The 20,618-nt window shown below is 42.9% G+C and overlaps 1 long non-coding RNA gene across 3 annotated transcripts; it reads right to left on the minus strand.

The window, feature by feature from the left end:
- Window positions 1–8,381: 8,381 nt before the first annotated feature.
- LOC140120631 (uncharacterized) lies at window positions 8,382–18,192 on the minus strand. 3 transcript variants are annotated; one of them, XR_011853918.1, is made up of 6 exons: window positions 18,110–18,192; window positions 9,977–10,055; window positions 9,516–9,574; window positions 9,227–9,418; window positions 9,077–9,138; window positions 8,382–8,509 (listed from the first exon to the last, which is right to left on the minus strand). It is a non-coding gene; the product is annotated as an uncharacterized lncRNA (long non-coding RNA). The 3 variants fall into 3 exon arrangements; XR_011853919.1 differs by lacking the exon at window positions 18,110–18,192 and adding an exon at window positions 17,408–17,447; XR_011853920.1 differs by lacking the exon at window positions 9,077–9,138.
- Between the last annotated feature and the right edge of the window lie 2,426 nt (window positions 18,193–20,618).

The raw sequence follows: 20,618 nt of genomic DNA on the forward strand, positions 1-20,618 counted from the left end.
AACTACTCTAATTGCCCTGCAACATATCAAAAGTTTTTTTTTAATGATGGTTACTCTTTAAGTATTAAAAAAGCACAGCTTTGAAGACAAAGTTAATGGAGTTTTCAAAGATTATTTCAAAAAGTGTCTAAATTCCTACTGGGAAATGCTAAGAAATATAGAGGTCAAAACAGCTTTGTTTTCCTTTTTCTGTGCTAGGTAGGGTTTTATTGGTGTAAAAAGAAATCTAAGCGATTTTTGAAGCATTGTGCTGTTCATAACTACAGCCAGTTATAGTACAAAATTTCATTAGAATTAATTGCAAATGTTAGTTAGAACACCAATAAAGACAAGGGGGTCATTTACTAAGGGACCGAATCGCTCTTTTTCATCGGGTTTCCCGATAATTACTGGTTTGCGCCGAATTGCCCAGGGTTTTTGGTGCACGCGATCGGTTTGTGGCACATTGGCGCCGACATGCATGCGACGGAAGTCGAGGGCGTGGCTGTCGGAAAACCCGACGGATTCGGAAAATCTGAGGTATTTAAAAAAAAAATGTGTCGCTTGACACGCGCTTACCTGCACCAAGGATAGGATGGTGAACTCCGGCGAACTCAGGCGGACTTCAGCGCAGCAGTGACACCTGGTGGACATCGGCGGCACTTAGTAAATTGCTGGAAGACCCAAATTCTTGACGGAGAACGTACCTCTGGATCGCGACAGGACCGGGTTAGTAAATGTGCCCCACGATGTCTGTAATGTCCGGAAACCTACACAGCAGGGAAGATACAAACACAGAAGGACGGATCAAAGAAAAGTAGAATCAGGGGATCAGTTAAGTTCACACCTCAAAAATAGTATGCATAGGTTTAACTCTGGACACTATGCCAAATGCCCCTTTACCTGTGATTCCTCTGCCCATAAATAGAAAATGTTTATTGATGCCAACTTTCCATCACCTGCCATGTCCCTTAAAATAGCTGCTTAGGGTTATGTTAAAACTATACCTATATATACAGTAAATCAAAGTCAGCCTTTTCATTATTCATAGATTTCCTTGTCGAAGAGTCTATGAGTAGGGACCTCAGATTCCTTTGGGGTGTCGATAGCCAAGATTTCCGGAGTTCAGAAGCCAACAAAATCCGTATTAAGCAATTGGCCCCTCAAAAGGGGGTAAAATAGATAGAGATTCTAAAAGGAGCATGCAAGATTCTACTGTTTGTCATTCTTCTGGAGGAGCCATTCATTTGAAGAGTGGAGACCAGAAGCTAACAGCTCAGTTCCAATGCTGAATGGTGTAACCGACATTCAGCCTTGTCCCCTTGTTCCCACTGGCCCCATAGCAGCCTCTGTATGAACTATTGCACAGAATTGTCCAATGATCCTCCAAGTGATAGATCAGAAGTGTCTGCAGTATATCTCACTGTTTTCATATACATCACTAAATACTATGGCCATACAATACTATCCCCACCCCCTTCCCTGACAAGTTTCACTGTGACCAGCGCATTGCAAAGAATATGCAGGCTTCTCTTTTCCTCCTTTGTTTTCAACAATTTCTTTCAGAATCTCCTTCTTGCTCTATATCTCTGTAATTTCATAAATTGAAAAGCGCAAAAACAAAATATAAATGACTAGCCTGCAACCAAAGATGAAGTACTAGTAATAAGTAGGTCTGAATCCTAAACAATCACATAACTTCAAAATTCTCTGCAGTAAACCTATAATTTATCATTAACATTATTGTAGTGGGAGAGCCGGCAGCTGTATTGTGAATTTACTTAGGCTTTGTTCACACTGAGTTTTTTCTTAATGTTTCCAATGTTGAAAATCAGTCAAATCAGCATGAAAAATCTCTTTACACCTGTCATCTGTCATCTTGAACCTATTATTTATTTATTTTTACTGATACACAATGGTTTCAATGTGATGGCCCTACACTGATTAGATCCATTTCATAGGCACTGATTGCATGTGGACCTCAGGTAGTATTCATAAATAAAAGGCTTAGTCACAGGTTCCATAGAACACTATGGGGCAGATTTATCAAGCTGTCTGAAAGTCATAATATTTCTAGTTGCCCATGGCAACTAATCACAGCCCCCCTTTAAAATATTCATGAGCACTGGTAAAATGAAAGCTGAGCTGTGATTGGTTGCCATGGGCAACAAGAAATATTCTGACTTCTAGACAGCTTGATAAATCTGCCCCTATGTGTCCAAATTGCCCCAAAAAATAAAGATTGTATAGCCAATAAAAAAGACAATGCAAATCTGCTCTCAGTGGCGCGCCTTCCCTTTGATGCCCTGGCGTGTGCCCATACAGCAGGTTACCACCACATTTGGGGTATTATTATACGCGGGAGAGATTGGGTATCAAAATTTGTAGAGCGCTTTGGTATTTAATCCACCGAGAATTTGTACATGAGAAAACACATTTGGAGAATGTTAGTTATTTAGACATTTTGAATTTCAGAAATCTAGAATATTTCCAAATTTTCACCAATAAATGCAAAACATACCACCAAAATTTGAAAATCATTTGGGACATGTTAAAGTGTTCCAAAATTATATACAACACATGTCAGATTTGAAAAAATGGGTTGTGTCAGGAAGGTGAAAAGTGGCTTTGGCGGCAAGGGGTTTATTAACCTTGGCGGCAAGGTTGGCTTGAACAAGTGATGCTTTAAGCGCTTGTTCAAGCTCTCATTCATGTAACAGTATAATACATATGTATTACACTGTGTTTTGTAACACACTGAGCATGCTGTGAATGTTCAGTGTGTTACAGCTGGGTCCTGCTAGAAGGCAGGACCTGGCTCCCAGAAGAATATTACGCAGCCCCAGGGCACTGACAGACCCTGGGGCTGTCATTCCAGCAGCGGAACCCTCCTGTAGGCGGCGCTGGTGGGGTTTCAAATCACTTGAGATGCCCCTTACACGTCATGAGTGATTGCGGCATGTAAGGGGTCAACACCTGTGCTCGGAGGAATCTCCGATCCCAAGTGTTAGAGATAGGTGTTGGCTTACATTCAGGAGCCGATGCCAGAAGCTTGGCACAATAGTACTGCAAAATGCGGGAACGCACCTCCCGTAATACAGTACTATTACGTCAAATGTCAGGAACAGGATAATTATTGTAAGTAATTTTGTATTTTTAGTTATATGTGTTCATATATGATGTCTCCTTGACATTTACGTAGATTATATATATATGTGCTTTCCTGAGTTTCAAAGTAGACACACATTTGATATTCGATAATCAGCATTGTCATTCTGATGAATTTTAGTATTTTATTGATCCTTCGATCTCCTAACCTTTTTTAGTATGAGATCAAATATTACTACATTGACATATGTATAATTTTCTCTGATATATACTGATAATATGTTAAATATATAATATGATACAAATTTGTATGTTCTTCTTTAGTGTAGTTCACCCAGAGATCTCTCAGCCCTACTCGCACTAACAGGTTATGATGTGTGCATCGGCGGATTGGGTGCTGGATTGCCATTTGGACCCTGTAAGACATGTTAGTTCACACTGTGACGTAATGTGATCACACGATCGCCAGGCCCAGCGGAGGGCCTTCTCCACCCACTCCAGATGCCTGCACCCGATAGTAAGTCATTACTTGATTGTTTTTTTTTTTTTTTTTTTTTTTGAAAAAGTTTATTATTTGCACATAAAATCACAGAATAACATGTTTTCCCATATTACATATGCAAAACGTATAAATACACAACCTACAGTATATACCCCACCCACCCTCCCTTTTCCCTGACCTTTCTTCTTCAGTTTTTGTTGTACATCCTTGTATTCATGTCCATGTCAACAATAACAGAGCCATTACAATTACATAACTAAGCTTTTTTGCTCGATGTAACTATTTCTTAGTTGTCTCTTATGGCACATAATGTTTTGTATCGTTACTCGAGTCAAAAAACAGATGAAAAAAAAAAGGGGAACAAGGCATGATACCTTTTACCAATCCGCTTTCCATGGATTAATCCCCGTTATCTTCAATTTATCTCCATTACCCCCCCCATTCCCCCCACCCCCCTCCCGCTTACCGACAGGGAGTGAGAAAAAGAAAAAAAAAAAAAAAAAACAGAAGCAGTTCTAAATAGATATACCTAAAGGATTCCAGTTCCCCCATACACTTTCCCATTTTTTCCTTCCTTTCAGTCCTTGCCTTATAAACCATACTTTTTCATATTTCTTAGTTTTTTCCACCAACTTGAGCCATCCTTCTGTTGAAATGGCCCCTGCATTCCCCCAATTTCTTGCAATGAACACTTTTCCGAGGTGCGTAGCTCTCTGCACCAATATCTGAGCCCCTTGATCAACTCCACATCCCTCCGTGTCCCCCAGAATCGCCACCCGTATTGTTGGGATAATTTTTGTTTTTAATATTTTCGAAATATAAGAAAAAACCTTAAGCCAAAATTCTCCCATTATTGGGCAAAACCAGATGACATGGGCAAAGTCAGCTTCTCGTTCACCACATCTCAGGCAACTGTCGTCCGCCCTCAACTTCATTTTATATAACTGTGCCGGTGAAAAATAAATCATGTGTAAAATGCTATGCTGAATTAGTCTGTGATTCCAGCCTAGCGAGCAGTGTCTAATATTTCTGTAAATTCTATTCCAAACAATAGGACCATTGTCCTCCTTTGCTACAAGTTTTTCCCATTTAACTTGTGAGTTGTGTCTATTATCTAGTGTCGTGGACCTCAGCAAATGCTTATAAATCTTCGAAATCATTTTCCTTGTGCTTTTACCATTCTTAATAAACTCTATACACTCATGTGATACTACCCTCAGCCCATACCCTATCCTTTTCCTATATTCTGCTAAAGCGTGTACTATTTGACCATATCTCAGAAAGTCTCCTCTATTAAGATTACATTCCTCTGCAAGTTGGTCAAAGGACTTAAACCTTCCTTCTACAAACAATTGTGCAATATACCTAATACCCTTTTGTTCCCAAAACCTTAGGTGGGGTACATTTGATAGTTCCGCTATCGAGTAGTTGCCCCTTAGAGGTGTCATATCCAAAAAGCCATGTATTCCCAATAATCCTTTAAAGCCTGCCCATCCTTTGTACAGCAGCTTAGAGATTTCCCACTGTTCAAATTCCTTAGAATTAAGGATACCGCTCTCTAGTATCTCAAAGATCGAACCCATTAAACCTTTTGTGGTTCGGATCAACCTTTGATATACTGGGTTTACCCTCCAGCTTAACAATCTAGACATCTGAGCAGATATATAATAGCCAAAAAAGAACGGTATCCCCAATCCACCCTCCTCTACTGGGCAATATAGGTAACCCAACTTCATGCGTACTTTCTTACGTCCCCAGATGAGGTCATTCAAGATTGCTTCTATGACTTTGAAATATGATTCCTCTATCCATACTGGGCTGGCCGAGATTACGAATAAAATTTGGGGAAGCAGAATCATTTTGATTAACCCTATTCTGTCAGCTCTAGAAAGGGGAAGTCTGTTCCAGCAGTGGATTTTATCCCTAATAGCCCCTATAAGGGGCCCTAGGTTTAATTCCACAAACCTATCTAACTTGCTTGAGACGTGGATGCCGAGGTACCTAAAACTGCCTTCACATATCGAGATCTTCTTGCCCTGCATTTCTTCCCTTACTCCCGTATCCAGAGGCAATAAAAGAGACTTTTCCCAGTTAATTTGTAATCCGGACCATTTCCCGAATTCATCAATCGTCTTGACCACCCTTGGAACTGTATTAGGAGTATCTTGAAGGTACAAGATCAGGTCATCAGCATATAGGCAAAGCTTGTCCTGGTGCCCCCCACTCCCTCCACCCACTATCTGTCCATCCTGCCTCAGCAGGATTGCCAGAGGTTCGATGTATATAGCATAAAGTAGAGGGGACAGGGGGCACCCCTGTCTTGTTCCTCTGGTCAGAGGAAACGGGTCAGATTGCGCTCCGTTCACCACTACTCTTGCCCTCGGAGCTGCATATAAACTTTGGATCCGTCTGATAAAATTGGGGCCAAAACCAAAGCATTCTAATACGGACCAAAGGAAGCACCACTCTACCCTGTCAAACGCCTTCACGGCATCTAAACACAGGATAGAGCGGAGTCCTCCCTCCCCCATCTCCATTGCCGAATATAGCCTATGGATACATTCGTTCATTCTGCGTCCTGGCATAAATCCATTCTGATCTGTATGGATGATAGTAGTGATGACCTCCTGGAGTCTATTTGCTAACAATCTGGCTACGATCTTTGCGTCTGTATTCAATAGCGAGATGGGTCGATAAGAACCCACCTCTAACAGATCTTTGTCTTTTTTTGGGATTACTATAATGTTTGCTTCTGACATGGAACCGAAACCCTCCCCTTCATCTCTGGGTCTTCCAAGACATTTAAAAACAACGGCATTAGTTCCGCCCCATACTTTCTGTATAGAGCAAAAGGTAGGCCATCTGACCCTGGAGATGAGTCTTTAGTACATCCCTTTACAGTCCCAAGTAACTCCGCCAGAGTAATTTCTGCCTCCAGTTTCTCTCTATGTTGTGCAGAGAGTGTGGGGAATTTTATTCTGCTTAAATATGCATTAACTTCTGATTTCGAATCCGGGGCTCCCGAGGTGTATAGGAATTCATAAAAAGATTTAAATTGTTTTATCACCTCACCTGCTTCCTTTACAATCGCACCCCGCTCCCCACGAATTGCGGCAATATAGCTATTTTTATTTAGGGGCTGGGTCATTTGTGCTAACATTCTGCCCGCTTTGCCTCCCTCCGTAAAGTACCTTTGCCCATTGAAAAACATTTTGTGTCGTGCTTTTCCCTCCAAGAAACTCTCGTACTTCTCTTTGGCAGTCAACACTGCCTTACTCGACCCTTCGTATTGTGGACCCCGTGGGCTATTGACAGCTTCAGTATATTTTGTTTTAAGCTGTCGTTCTTCCTGACTGAACGCCCTTTTGGCATCTATGATACCCCTTTTGAACACTCCTCTCAGATGTGCTTTAAGTGCGTCCCAAGTGGTCCATTTATCTGCTGAGTTTAGATTTGCCATCCAAAACTCAGTTATCGATCTTCTTACATCTATCGTGTCCCCCAATATAGTGAGCCAATATGGATTAAGCCTAAAACTTTTGCTTTTTTTTCCCTCTATCCCTATCTCTACCGTCACAGGGCCATGGTCAGAGACGATTATTGGTTCGTATTGCATCTTCATAATGCTATGAACGAAGGATTGGGTTACTAAACAATGGTCAATACGAGTCATTAAACTATGTGTTTTACTAAAATAGGAAAATGCTCTTTTAGTGCCATATTTAGTACGCCATACATCCACCAGGCCAAGTTCATTACACAAAATAGTCAACTTGGAACTCCGTTCCGTAGTGATTCCTCCCTCCCGTTTTTCCAAACTCATCCTATCTAACTCGTTATTGAATATTGCATTCAAGTCCCCCACTATTAAAAGTGGGAAACTTTCCTTTCCTTCCCTAAATTTTAAGAGTTCTGCAAATATACCTGGAGAGAAGGGTGGGGGAATATACACAAATGCCAGCACAATCTGCTGGCCAGCCATTTTTCCATACAAAAAAACATATCTCCCTTCCTTATCTATTTGTTTACTGTGCAATTTAAAGTCTATATCTGAGTGAATCAGAACTGATACTCCCCGTGAGTAAATATTCCCGTATGAGTGATAAATTTTTCCAACCCACTTTTTCCTGATCCGATCCTGGTGCTCTGCTATTAAGTGAGTCTCAGTTAGACATACAACTGCTGGTAAATGCCTCTTAATCCGGTCGAAGATCATACACCTCCTTAGTCTGTTACTAAGGCCCCTCACATTCCAAGCAAGGATTCTTACCCTAGAACCCATTTAAGTTGGAAAAAAAAAAAAAAAAAAAAAAAGAAAAACCCCACCCCAAAAAAAATCCCACCCCCCTGTCGGTATCCCCCTCTCCCACCTCCACCCCTCCCCCCCCCCACATTGATCTACAGTAGCAATTCTCCGTAGATCTCCACCTTCCCTCTGCGCCATCCCTCCGCCAAACCTTGGTCATTACTTGATTGTTAATACGTGTGTGCTTACACTTCTTATTGACTCTCACCTCTTTTTAACCCTTGGTCTGCCTGGATGCATGCTGAAATGTGTGTTGGGGTGTTAGTCATCCGGGTGGACACCAGTTTTGGTACCTCAGGTAAACAGTGAGATTTTCTTTGCCAATTGCACTTTATCAGCCAGATTGTGGTGGACTCCAGCACATCTGCTACCTTAATAACTTTTTTAAATTTTTCAGTTCCAATTTGTGTTCACAGACCCCTTCACAGTCAGCAGTTTTTATTTTAATACTTTATTATTTGCAATGCAAAAACACAAATTGTGCAGAAATTTTCTATGTTATTCAGGAGAATAACAATTTTATATATGTTTCCTTCTTAAAATGCTGTCACTTCCTCTTTTCTTGGTACTGAAGATTTCCTAAAGGAAGAAGTGATTGCAGGTTTTCTTACAATCTGAGGAAAGAAATCGATGAGATATGGTTATCATTATAATAATATAAGACAATGGACAATAAATTATACAATATTAAACTTTTTCCTTGACAGCTCTATGAGATCTATGATTCATTTTTATTAGATTTCACTGCTTGAATATCCACATCTTACGATTAATACTGGTGACTTTTTATGGTGCAAGATACTTTGGACCCCATGAGATCAAAGAGATCAAATATTATATTCATACCATAATAATTGCAATATGTTCTGGTCTATAGTTCAAAGCACAGAGATTACTGGCCATTAGTCTAGGTGACTGATCTGTTTTACTAAGCTGTTATTATTATTGTTTAGCGCACCATTAATTACATGGTGATGAATAAGTACAAGGTACAAAAACTGCAGAGATCTTGAGCAAGGGGAAGGAGGGCTTACAATTAGTGTTCAGAGGTCTGAAACACGCAAATTTCAAGTTTGTGTCGGGGCGATTTTAGCTGAGCCCCCCCCCCCCCATTAATGGCACTGATTGTGTGTTAACTATTAAAATTCCACAGGAAAAGTCACCAGCTGCATTTAAATTACCTGTGGTAGCACGCCGTCCCTAAGATGCTGGTAGCGCAGGACATCACCATTTTCGAAAGGACCTAGTAAAGTTAATAAATATTTCCACCTTTCTTACCCTCAATAAAAGGCATTTTGATGAAACATTATAAACACTAAAACAGTACATACTATATAAAGCTATTGATTATGTTGATGCTTTTATAAACTTGACATTGATGATGCTTTTCTCCAAAGTTACTTAGATTATGTAATTGTAGATGATACTATTAATGTGAATGACAATGTGGTTGATGTTCTAGCCAACAACTGAAGTAACCCAAATGGTAATGTCCTCCTCTTTGATGTCTGGAAATGGAGTTTCTGTTGAAAAAAAAGGGGGACAAGAAGATTCTGTAAGTTGCACTACACATTATAAGTATAAAATTAAAATAGAAACCAAGTCCAGTATTATAGTTACCTGGGTTGTGGACTAATACAGCCCTAAGCTCATCTGCTTGACAAGCTTTAATCTTCTTCCTAAAAAAAATAAAACAATAGTACCATCACAAAAATATTTAATAAACATATCTACTATATACATGTATAAATCAATCTCAGGCTACATTCACACACATGTATGAGGGACGTATATACGGCCGACGTATATACGGCCGACGTATATACGGCCGATATACGGCCCCCATACAATTCTATGGGCTCACGGCACAATACGGGAGCGGTATGGTGCCGCTGCATAGCCTGTAGAAAGATAAGACATGTCCAATATTTCTACATGATACGGTGCCGTGCTCACCCCCTGCTCCTCTCCGCAGCGCCAATGTATGCCCACCGTACCTACATCATGTGAATGTAGCTTCACTTGTAAATAGTTGCCATTAGAAAAGTGGAGTGTTTTATGGCTTGTCTATGATAACTTACCAGATATAATGAAGAGTCCAAATAATAATCGCCAATCCTATCACCAAGATCAATGCGTATGCAAAAATCTCTTTTCCGTCTACAGTAAATACAAAATGCAAACAAATTTTTATACATTATAAAGACACAATCTTATATATTTAGGACTCCTAGACATTAGTAGAACATATTTCCCCTTAAATATAAGCAACTCCTCTGAATATGAGTGTCTGTGGGGCTGATTAATAACTTCTAATATTGATCGGCAAAGAAATGTAATGTGCCATTGTGTAAAGTTTTCCCTTGACTTATCCATATAATAATGATTCCAAATAACTACTGGTGCATTTTACCGGTTACTAAAGATCATTTTTACAACTGAACTGTATATAACATTCTTGTGTCTGCAGGTAATGCCAGTAGAAGAGTGAAGAAATCAGGCGATACCTTTTTGAGGCTAAGTGAGTTTGTTAGCCTCAAAAAGGTATCGCCGATTTCTTCACTCTTCTTCTGCTTTCCATGGCTAACATGGTAAAAAATTACACTACTAGCAACTTGGTGATGCAAGTAAATATACTTTTAGTAAAACTATAATTATAAATGAGACCCCTCTCATATTATCTCTATGGACAGTCCTGTACATTCCATCATATATCATATACCCTTTCTTAAATATTTTCCTACTACAGTTCCTGCTTCTTTCCCTAATCAATCGTCACTAGAGAAGAGCGAGCACTAAAATGCTCGGGTACTCGTTATTCGAGACGAACTTTTCCCAATGCTCGAGTGCTCGTCTCGAATAACGAGCCCCATTGAAGTCAATGGGAGACTCGAGCATTTTTCAAGGGGACCAAGGCTCTGCACAGGGAAGCTTGGCCAAACACCTGGGAACCTCAGAAAAGGATGGAAACACCACGGAAATGGACAGGAAACAGCAGGGGCAGCATGCATGGATGCCTCTGAGGCTGCTTAATCGCACCATTATGCCAAAATTATGGGCAACAGCATGGCCATGACAGAGTGACAGAATGAAGCTAGATAGCATCTAAAACATCCAATAATTGACCCTGACACTATAGGGGACTTCATGCAGAGGCAGCGGCAGCAGCGGCAGGCTAGAGAGTGGCATGGCGACATACCCTAAATGGACTCAGGCTTCAAACCAATGGGTGGCAGAGAGGAACCAAAGGAGGTGAGCAAGAAGCGCTCAAATAAGATCGGTACATGATAAAAGTTTGCCAGTATATTTTGTGGATTACACAGCAGGGTGGCGACAAAGTTAACATGGAAGCCATGAAAACAACCCAAAATTCTGCCTGACACAGCTCGTTTGATAAGGGGACCATGTATGGAGGCAGTGAACTAGTAGTAGATTAAAGGTGCTGCAGTTAAAACTATGTTAGTTGGTTCTTGGCATGGAGCTGCCGCTCTGCTGCCAGGCGAGCTTTCGCCAATCCAAGCCCGTGTCTCTAGGCTACTCCCCAAACAGCACTTCTAAGAACCTTTTGTATAAGATCAAGTGTAGTAGCGTTCTTATAAGTTTAGGATATGGCGGGTGAGGGGAATGTAAACAGAAGCGCAAGAAGCGCTGAAATAATATTGGTAAATGATAAAAGTTTGCCAGTATATTTTGTGGATAACACAGCTGGGTGGCGACAAAGTTAACAACTTTGATGTGGAATCCATGAAAACAACCCACATTTCTGCCTGACACACCTCGTTTGATAAAGGGACGATGTATGGAGGCAGCTATATGGACGACTTTTGGAGGTAGCAATGGAGACAACGTGTGGAGGCTGCTATGGAGACAATTTAATTTGGATAGTGCCTGTATGTGGCAGTCCAAAAAAGTTTTCAAACCAGAGGAGCAGGTAGGTGGCCCTCCAGAAAAATGGAATAGATTGAGTGCCTGTATGTGGCAGTCCAAAAAAGTTTTCAAACCAGAGGAGCAGGTAGGTGGCCCTCCAGAAAAATTGAATAGATTGAGTGCCTGTATGTGGCAGTCCAAAAAAGTTTTCAAACCAGAGGAGCAGGTAGGTGGCCCTCCAGAAAAATGGAATAGATTGAGTGCCTGTATGTGGCAGTCCAAAAAAGTTTTCAAACCAGAGGAGCAGGTAGGTGGCCCTCCAGAAAAATGGAATAGATTGAGTGCCTGTATGTGGCAGTCCAAAAAAGTTTTCAAACCAGAGGAGCAGGTAGGTGGCCCTCCAGAAAAATGGAATAGATTGAGTGCCTGTATGTGGCAGTCCAAAAAAGTTTTCAAACCAGAGGAGCAGGTAGGTGGCCCTCCAGAAAAATGGAATAGATTGAGTGCCTGTATGTGGCAGTCCAAAAAAGTTTTCAAACCAGAGGAGCAGGTAGGTGGCCCTCCAGAAAAATGGAATAGATTGAGTGCCTGTATGTGGCAGTCCAAAAAAGTTTTCAAACCAGAGGAGCAGGTAGGTGGCCCTCCAGAAAAATGGAATAGATTGAGTGCCTGTATGTGGCAGTCCAAAAAAGTTTTCAAACCAGAGGAGCAGGTAGGTGGCCCTCCAGAAAAATGGAATAGATTGAGTGCCCGTATGTGGCAGTCCAAAAAAGTTTTCAAACCAGAGGAGCAGGTAGGTGGCCCTCCAGAAAAATGGAATAGATTGAGTGCCTGTATGTGGCAGTCCAAAAAAGTTTTCAAACCAGAGGAGCAGGTAGGTGGCCCTCCAGAAAAATGGAATAGATTGAGTGCCTGTATGTGGCAGTCCAAAAAAGTTTTCAAACCAGAGGAGCAGGTAGGTGGCCCTCCAGAAAAATTTAATAGATTGAGTGCCTGTATGTGGCACTCCCAAAAATTGTTTAAAACAGAGGACCGGGTCGGTGGCCCTCCAGAAAAATTAAATGCATAAAGTACTATAGCTAGAGCCAGTGGGCCCTGTCAAAAAATAGCCAGTTTCCTCTGCTTTACTGTACAAAGAGGAGGAGAAGGAGGAAAATGAGGAGGAGGAGGAGTGGATAAATTATTCAGCTTGAGCTTCCTTCACCTGGTGGAGATTGGAAATTATGAGAAATCCAGGCTTTATTCATCTTAATAAGCGTCAGCCTGTCAGCGCTGTCAGTCGACAGGCGTGTACGCTTATCGGTGATGATGCCACCAGCTGCACTGAAAACCCGCTCGGACAAGACGCTAGCGGCAGGGCAGGCAAGAACCTCCAAGGCGTACAGCGCCAGTTTGTGCCACATGTCCAGCTTTGAAACCCAGTAGTTGTAGGGAGCTGTGTGATCATTTAGGACGATGGTATGGTCAGCTACGTACTCCCTCACCATCTTTCTGTAAAGATCAGCCCTACTCTGCCGAGACTGGGGACAGGTGACAGTGTCTTGCTGGGGTGACATAAAGCTGGCAAAAGCCTTGTAAAGCGTACTCTTGCCAGTGCTGGACAAGCTGCCTGCTCGCCTACTCTCCCTCGCTACTTGTCCCGCAGAACTACGCACTCTGCCGCTAGCGCTGTCAGAAGGGAAATACTGTTTCAGCTTGTGCACCAGGGCCTGCTGGTATTCATGCATTCTCACACTCCTTTCCTCTCCAGGGATGAGAGTGGAAAGATTTTGCTTGTACCGTGGGTCCAGGAGAGTGAACACCCAGTAATCGGTGCTGGAATAAATTCTTTGAACGCGAGGGTCACGGGATAGGCAGCCTAGCATGAAATCTGCCATATGCGCCAGAGTACCAACGCGTAAGAATTCACTCCCCTCACTGGCCTGACTGTCCATTTCCTCCTCCTCCAACTCCTCCAACTTCTCTTCTTCTGCCCATACACGCTGAACAGTGAAGGACTCAACAATGGTCCCCTCTTGTGTCTCGCCAACATTCTCCTCCTCTTCCTCCTCATCCTCCTCCACCTCCACCTCCTCCGATATGCGCTGAGAAACAGACCTAAGGGTGCTTTGGCTATCAACAAGGAAATCTTCTTCCCCCGTCTCTTGTGACGAGCGCAAAGCTTCCGACTTCATGCTGATCAGAGTTTTTTTCAACAGGCCAAGCAGCGGGATGGTGAGGCTGATGATTGCGGCATCGCCACTGACCATCTGTGTTGACTCCTCAAAGTTACTCAGCACCTGACAGATATCAGACATCCACGTCCACTCCTCATTGTAGACTTGAGGAAGCTGACTGACCTGACTACCAGTTCTGGTGGAAGTTGACATCTGGCAGTCTACAATCGCTCGGCGCTGCTGGTAAACTCTGGATAACATGGTCAGTGTTGAATTCCACCTCGTGGGCACGGCGCACAACAGTCGGTGAGCGGGTAGTTGGAGGCGGCGCTGCGCTGCCCTGAGAGTGGCAGCATCTGTGCTGGACTTCCTGAAATGCCCACAGATGCGGCGCACCTTCGTGAGCAAATCAGACAGATTGGGGTATGTCTTGAGGAAACGCTGAACTATCAGATTTAACACATGGGCCAGGCATGGCACATGTGTCAGTCTGCCGAGTTGCAGAGCCGCAACCAGGTTACGGCCGTTGTCACACACAACCATGCCTGGCTTCAGGTTCAGCGGTGCCAGCCACAGATCAGTCTGCGCCGTGATGCCCTGTAATAGTTCCTGGGCGGTGTGCCTTTTATCGCCTAGGCTCAGCAGTTTGAGCACCGCCTGCTGTCGCTTAGCGACGGCACTGCTGCTGTGCCTAGAGCTACCGACTGATGGCGCCATGCCCACGGATGGTAGTTCGGAGGAGGAGGTGGAGGAGGGGTGGGAGGAGGAGGAGGCATAGTAGGCCTGAAACACCTGGACCGAGGTAGGCCCCGCAATCCTTGGCGTCGGCAGTATATGACCAGCCGCAGGGTCAGACTCAGTCCCAGCCTCCACCAAGTTAACCCAATGTGCCGACAGCGATATATAGTGGCCCTGCCCGGCAGCACTCGTCCACGTGTCCGTGGTCAGGTGGACCTTGTCAGAAACGGCGTTGGTCAGGGCACGGATGATGTTGTCTGACACGTGCTGGTGCAGGGCTGGGACGGCACATCGGGAAAAGTAGTGGCGGCTGGGGACCGAATACCGAGGGGCGGCCGCCGCCATGAGGTTGCGAAAGGCCTCGGTCTCTACTAGCCTATAGGGCAGCATCTCCAGGCTGAGCAATCTGGAGATGTGGACATTAAGGGCTTGGGCGTGCGGGTGGGTTGCACTATATTTGCGTTTCCGCTCCAGCATCTGGGGTATGGAGAGCTGAACGCTGGTGGATGCTGTGGAGGATCGTGGAGGCGACGATGGGGTTTTTGTGGCAGGGTCCTGGGCAGGGGGCTGACTATCAGCTGACACAGGGGAAGGAGCAGTGGTGTGCACGGCCGGAGGTGAACGGGCTTGTTGCCACTGAGTGGGGTGTTTAGCATTCATATGCCTGCGCATACTGGTGGTAGTTAAGCTATTAGTGGTGGAACCCCTGCTGATCCTGGTTTGGCAAATGTTGCACACCACAGTCCGTCGGTCATCCGGTGTTTCCTTAAAGAACCTCCAGACTTCTGAAAATCTAGCCCTCGCCGCAGGAGCCCTCGCCACGGGAGCTTCACTAGTTGACACATTTGGCGCTGATGCACCAGGTCTGGCCCTGCCTCTCCGTCTGGCCCCACCACTGCCTCTTCCAACCTGTTCTGGTCGAGGACTCTCCTCCGTCTCAGAAGCACTGTGTTCACCCGGCCTATCAACCCAGCTTGGGTCTGTCACCTCATCATCCTCCGATCCCTCAGTCTGCTCCCCCCTCAGACTTCCTACCCTGACAACAACTTCCACACTGTCTGACAACCGTGTCTCCTCATCGTCGGACACCTCTTTACACACTTCTTCCACTACGTCAAGAAGGTCATCATCACCCACAGACTGCGACTGGTGGAAAACCTGGGCATCGGAAAATTGCTCAGCAGCAACCGGACAAGTGGTTTGTGACTGTGGGAAGGGTCCAGAAAACAGTTCCTCAGAGTATGCCGGTTCAAATGCCAAATTTTCCTGGGAGGGGGCAGACTGGGGGGGAGGAGGCTGAGGTGCAGGAGCTGGAGGAGTGCCGATTTCGGTGACATGGGTGGACTGCGTGGAAGACTGACTGGTGGACAAATTGCTCGAAGCATTGTCGGCAATCCACGACATCACCTGTTCGCACTGTTCTGGCCTCAACAGTGCTCTACCACGAGTCCCAGTAACTTCAGACATGAACCTAGGGAGTGTAGCTCTGCAGCGTTCCCCTGCTCCCTCATAAGCAGGTGGTGTCTCACCCCGCCCAGGACCACGGCCTCTGACCCCTGCAGTAGTTGGACGCCCACGTCCCCGCCCTCGTCCTCTACCCCTAGCCCTCGGGTTAAACATTTTGAAAATGAGAGTTAACTTTAATTTTTTTTAACTTTTTTTTGTTTTTTTTGTTTTTTTTTGTGTTTTTTAGTTTTTAAAACCAAACGATGCTATCCTATTGCTATGGCTATTTTCTAGCCAAGTATGAAAGCACACTGCTATGCCAGATGAGATGACGCTGAGTTATGAAAAAAATAAACGTAAAATAAAAAAGGAAATGGCAGACTGTGCCTAATTGAAATACAACCCCGGGCCCTAATAAATTTTCCCACTTCGGTCTTTGCGATGGATATGTGCGTCACTAAGCGCAAAACACAGCGGTCGCAAGTCTCACTCCAAATTGCTCACAATTTGCTAGTAGATGCACTGCAGCAAGTACAGCCACCAGCAGATCAACCAGAAATCAAATATATATAACGCTACTGTAGGCGTAAGTAAGCCGTTTGGATTCTCCTATGGCTATTTTCTAGCCAAGTATGAAAGCACCCTACTATGCCAGATGAGATGACACTGAGTTATTAAAAAAATAAACGTAAAATAAAAAGAAACTGGCAGACTGTGCCTAATTGAAATCAAACCCCTAATAAATTTTCCCACTTTGGTGTTTGAGGTGGATATGTGTGTCACTAAGAGCTAAACACAACGGTAGCAAGTCCCCCTGCAAATTCCTCACAATATGGTACTAGCTGCACTACTAGTGCCAGCAAGCCCAGCCACAAGCAAATAAAAAAAAAAAGTATAACGTTATTGTAGCCCTAAGAAGGGCTGTTGGGTTGTTGTAGAATCACTCCTGCCTAACAGTAAGCTAATAGAACACCCTAACGCTTTCCCTGACCAGCAGCAGCTCTCTCCCTAGCGGCATCCAGACAGAGAATGATCCGAGCAGCGCGGGCAGCGGCTAGTCTATCCCAGGGTCACCTGATCTGGCCAGCCAACCACTGCTATCTACGTGTAAGGGTACCACGTCATGCTGGGTGGAGTGCAGAGTCTCCTGGCTTGTGATTGGCTCTGTTTCTGGCCGCCAAAAAGCAAAACGGCGGGAGCTGCCATTTTCTCGAGCGGACGAGTATGTTCGCTCATCTCTAATCGTCACCCCTGATAATCCTGTAGAGAAAGCAACACCGTTACCAAACAGTGTCCTCTACATACCTTCCATATTCTCTCACCTACCCTAAACCCTCAAAGAGTCAACTGATCATGAAACATATACCCGCTGCTCAGATTTGTGACATCATAGCTATGTGATGATACCGATATTATGACTCAATATGTTATACTCCATATGTGTCCAGATGGAATTTTGACCACTATCAGCTCTCAGTATAAAATAATGGACATTCTACATATAGTTTTTTCAAAATCTACCATACAATATTACCCATAAATAACTAATAATAATAATTCACCAATTACAAAATAAATCTTATGAGGGCCTTTGGCTGTCTATTAAGGTGCATTTATTAACAAAATGGCCAAAATATTAGGTAAAGTCTACATTGACACAAACAACATTTTTGCCATTTTATGCTAGTTATGGGCTGAATTTGGCTGGGTTTCCTTTGAGCCAACCATAACCCATACACAAGTCACAAAACATTGTATAAAGCCATCGGTTCCAGTAATAATACAAAAAGCAAAATGGATTCCCTCTTACGTCATTATTATTAGAAGCAAGTGAGTTCAGGAAATCACATCCCTCTATATTCTATCATCTACTCAATTGATAAATTATACCAAAAATTCTACCCCTTTGGCATGATTGGCTGTTACCACTGATAGACTAACACAAGAAACGGCACCTCTCAGCTATAATGCCCACTACATCCTAGAAAATAGGTAGCTTTTACATACCTGCCATCTTCTCTCTCGCCTTCACTTAACCCTCAAAGAGCTTAGTCAGCTGATCCGCCAGTGTACCTCTTGTTCAGCATTGTGCCATCATCGTCATGGAATACCCCTTTTATGATGTCTCCTTATGGAATCCTGGCACTTAAAAGTGCCCGATGTAATATTAAGGATATTTCACAGGGAGAAAAATGTTTTGGTGTCTGCTAGAAAATGTGAACATATAAGCCCAAAATATTAAATGAATCTTATAAGGCTCATTAGCTACCTACTAATGGAACAAGATATTAGGTGAAATATCTCTGGTCACCAACAAAACAGTTCATTTATTGTACATGTTTTTCATTTGCCAGCCCATCTTCTCATTGAACTGGTTTTCTTTGGCCCAATCCTCCACCTATACAGATCATATCAAATCCACTTTATATTACACACGCATAGAACATAAAAGTTTCAAGGTCTGTTAGAGTGTTTATAATGAACTTGTATAAAGTAAACTGTAGTGGCTCTAAAATCAGGTTCCAATAGAATCGTCCTTATCCACCCTCCCGGGGTCATTTTTATGTCAGATTGTAGGGTCATAGGGGATGGTTCCATATGCTCCCCATTTCTCATCTATTTTCAAAGCAATTTTTCCTAACAGCATAGGGCTTCATACTGTAACACCGAGGTCCTTCATGCAGGGCCGCACATACGGTTGCAGAGTAGATAAAGAAGAATTTTTAGAGTCACACACAACACATCTGATGGTGACACAGGCAGGTATTTTACTCACACTACATTTAATTTCTTTTGATCTGGAACAGTAGTCTCTAGAGCAGTAAATTACACATCTTTCCTGTTATTCTATTAAACACGTACATGAAATATTTGTACATTTTTGAGGCATCTTTTAACCTGTGTGGTTTCAACAAGTCTGCAGAAACGAGGGGGCCCCCATCATTTCCATGTCTCGGATTCACTTGCCGGTTGTAGAATATTAGTATGGAAATTGGTTTATTGTATAAGAGTGGAGCTTCTCTATCAGCCATAAATAATACATACATATAGGTAGAGATGAGAAAATAATATAACATTGGCTTCTTCACAAGTGCTGACAACCAGGCTGTGAAACCCTCTACTTATATATAACATTTCATAGTGTATTGGCTGCCTGTATTATTCAGAATTGTAACAATGTCACTAGAGAGCTATTGTTAGGTAATGGAGCCTAAAAAATATTTAGCATCTTCTTTTTCATCCTCCATTGAATTCTGTAGGCAAGTCAATATGACTGTATTCCTGCCTCTATTGTCTATAGCTCTATTGTTATCTTTGGTGCTGTATTGACTTTCTTTCAATTGTTATGGTTGCGTATTAGTTATTATGGTAATTTTTTTTAACTACTGTAGTTATTGTGCTCCATATTTCTTTCTTGGACACTTTCCAGGCATTTGAAAAGGACATTAACAAGTAAATACACGACCTCTAAATGCATGTACTAGCATTTGCAATTATTTCAGGGCTTCTACCTCATTTAAGTGATGTAGATGTCCTGATAAATACCCCTCCTAAATGTTTATCACATATTTATCAAACCTCTAATTTTGGAAATTACACCAAGATCGTTTGGGGGACATTGTTTTTGCCTTTTTTTTTCCACAATTTTTTTGATGCAGTTATTACATTTGTCTCTAATTTGCAACTTTTTTTGGTGCAAGCAAAAGTCCAGTACTTGGTGGTTGTGAGTGTCTGCCCCTTATCTGACATAGTTGTTGGCTGTTTTGCAGGTGTTTACATGGCATATATCACAATTTTGCGCCTGGAAAGTCACAAAAATACACCTGCTCTGACATTGGACAAGCAGTTACTTTTTTGTGCAAAAATGAAACCATGACTTTTCTGTCAACTTTTGTCAATCTCGTTTCATTATTGGTCACAATTGAGATCGACTATGTAGGGTAATAATTTGAGACAAATTTGAAGCAAAATTAGGAGCAAATGAATCGAACACGCAACAATTCAAAAACTCATTTACTAAGGCAGAACTAGATCAAATCATAAATCACAAGCCCCAAAAAAAAGAACAAACCAGATGCAAAAATAGGTGAATGTAAGACACACTGGGGGTATTTAACAATGTGTCTCAGGCTCCGCCAGTTCCTAGCTGGAAAACACCTGTCTTTTCCTGTGCCAGATTTATCACTGTGATGATGAATTCTGGTGCCGTATAAGAATGTCGGTTCCTACTTTAGACCTACTTTAAGTTGGTCTAAACTGTGCACCAGAATTTTGGGCACAGGCCACACCTATCTCCCAAAGGTAGCACCCCCTTCATCGGACTAGTCAAGAAAGTGCCAAAGAAAGGTCTATAAATATTGATAATGTTTTCCAACTCGTTTTAGTCAGTGTTTTTGATGCAAAACCACCAGAATTGGGGAGCAAGTGTGTTTAGAAATTCCCCCCACTATGATTAATGTCCCCCTTTGTCCTTGTATCTGCTATTTTAAGACACTGGGGCTGATTTATCAAAGTT

This window comes from Engystomops pustulosus, chromosome 3 (assembly GCF_040894005.1).
Source record: "Engystomops pustulosus chromosome 3, aEngPut4.maternal, whole genome shotgun sequence".
Lineage (NCBI taxonomy): Eukaryota > Metazoa > Chordata > Amphibia > Anura > Leptodactylidae > Engystomops > Engystomops pustulosus.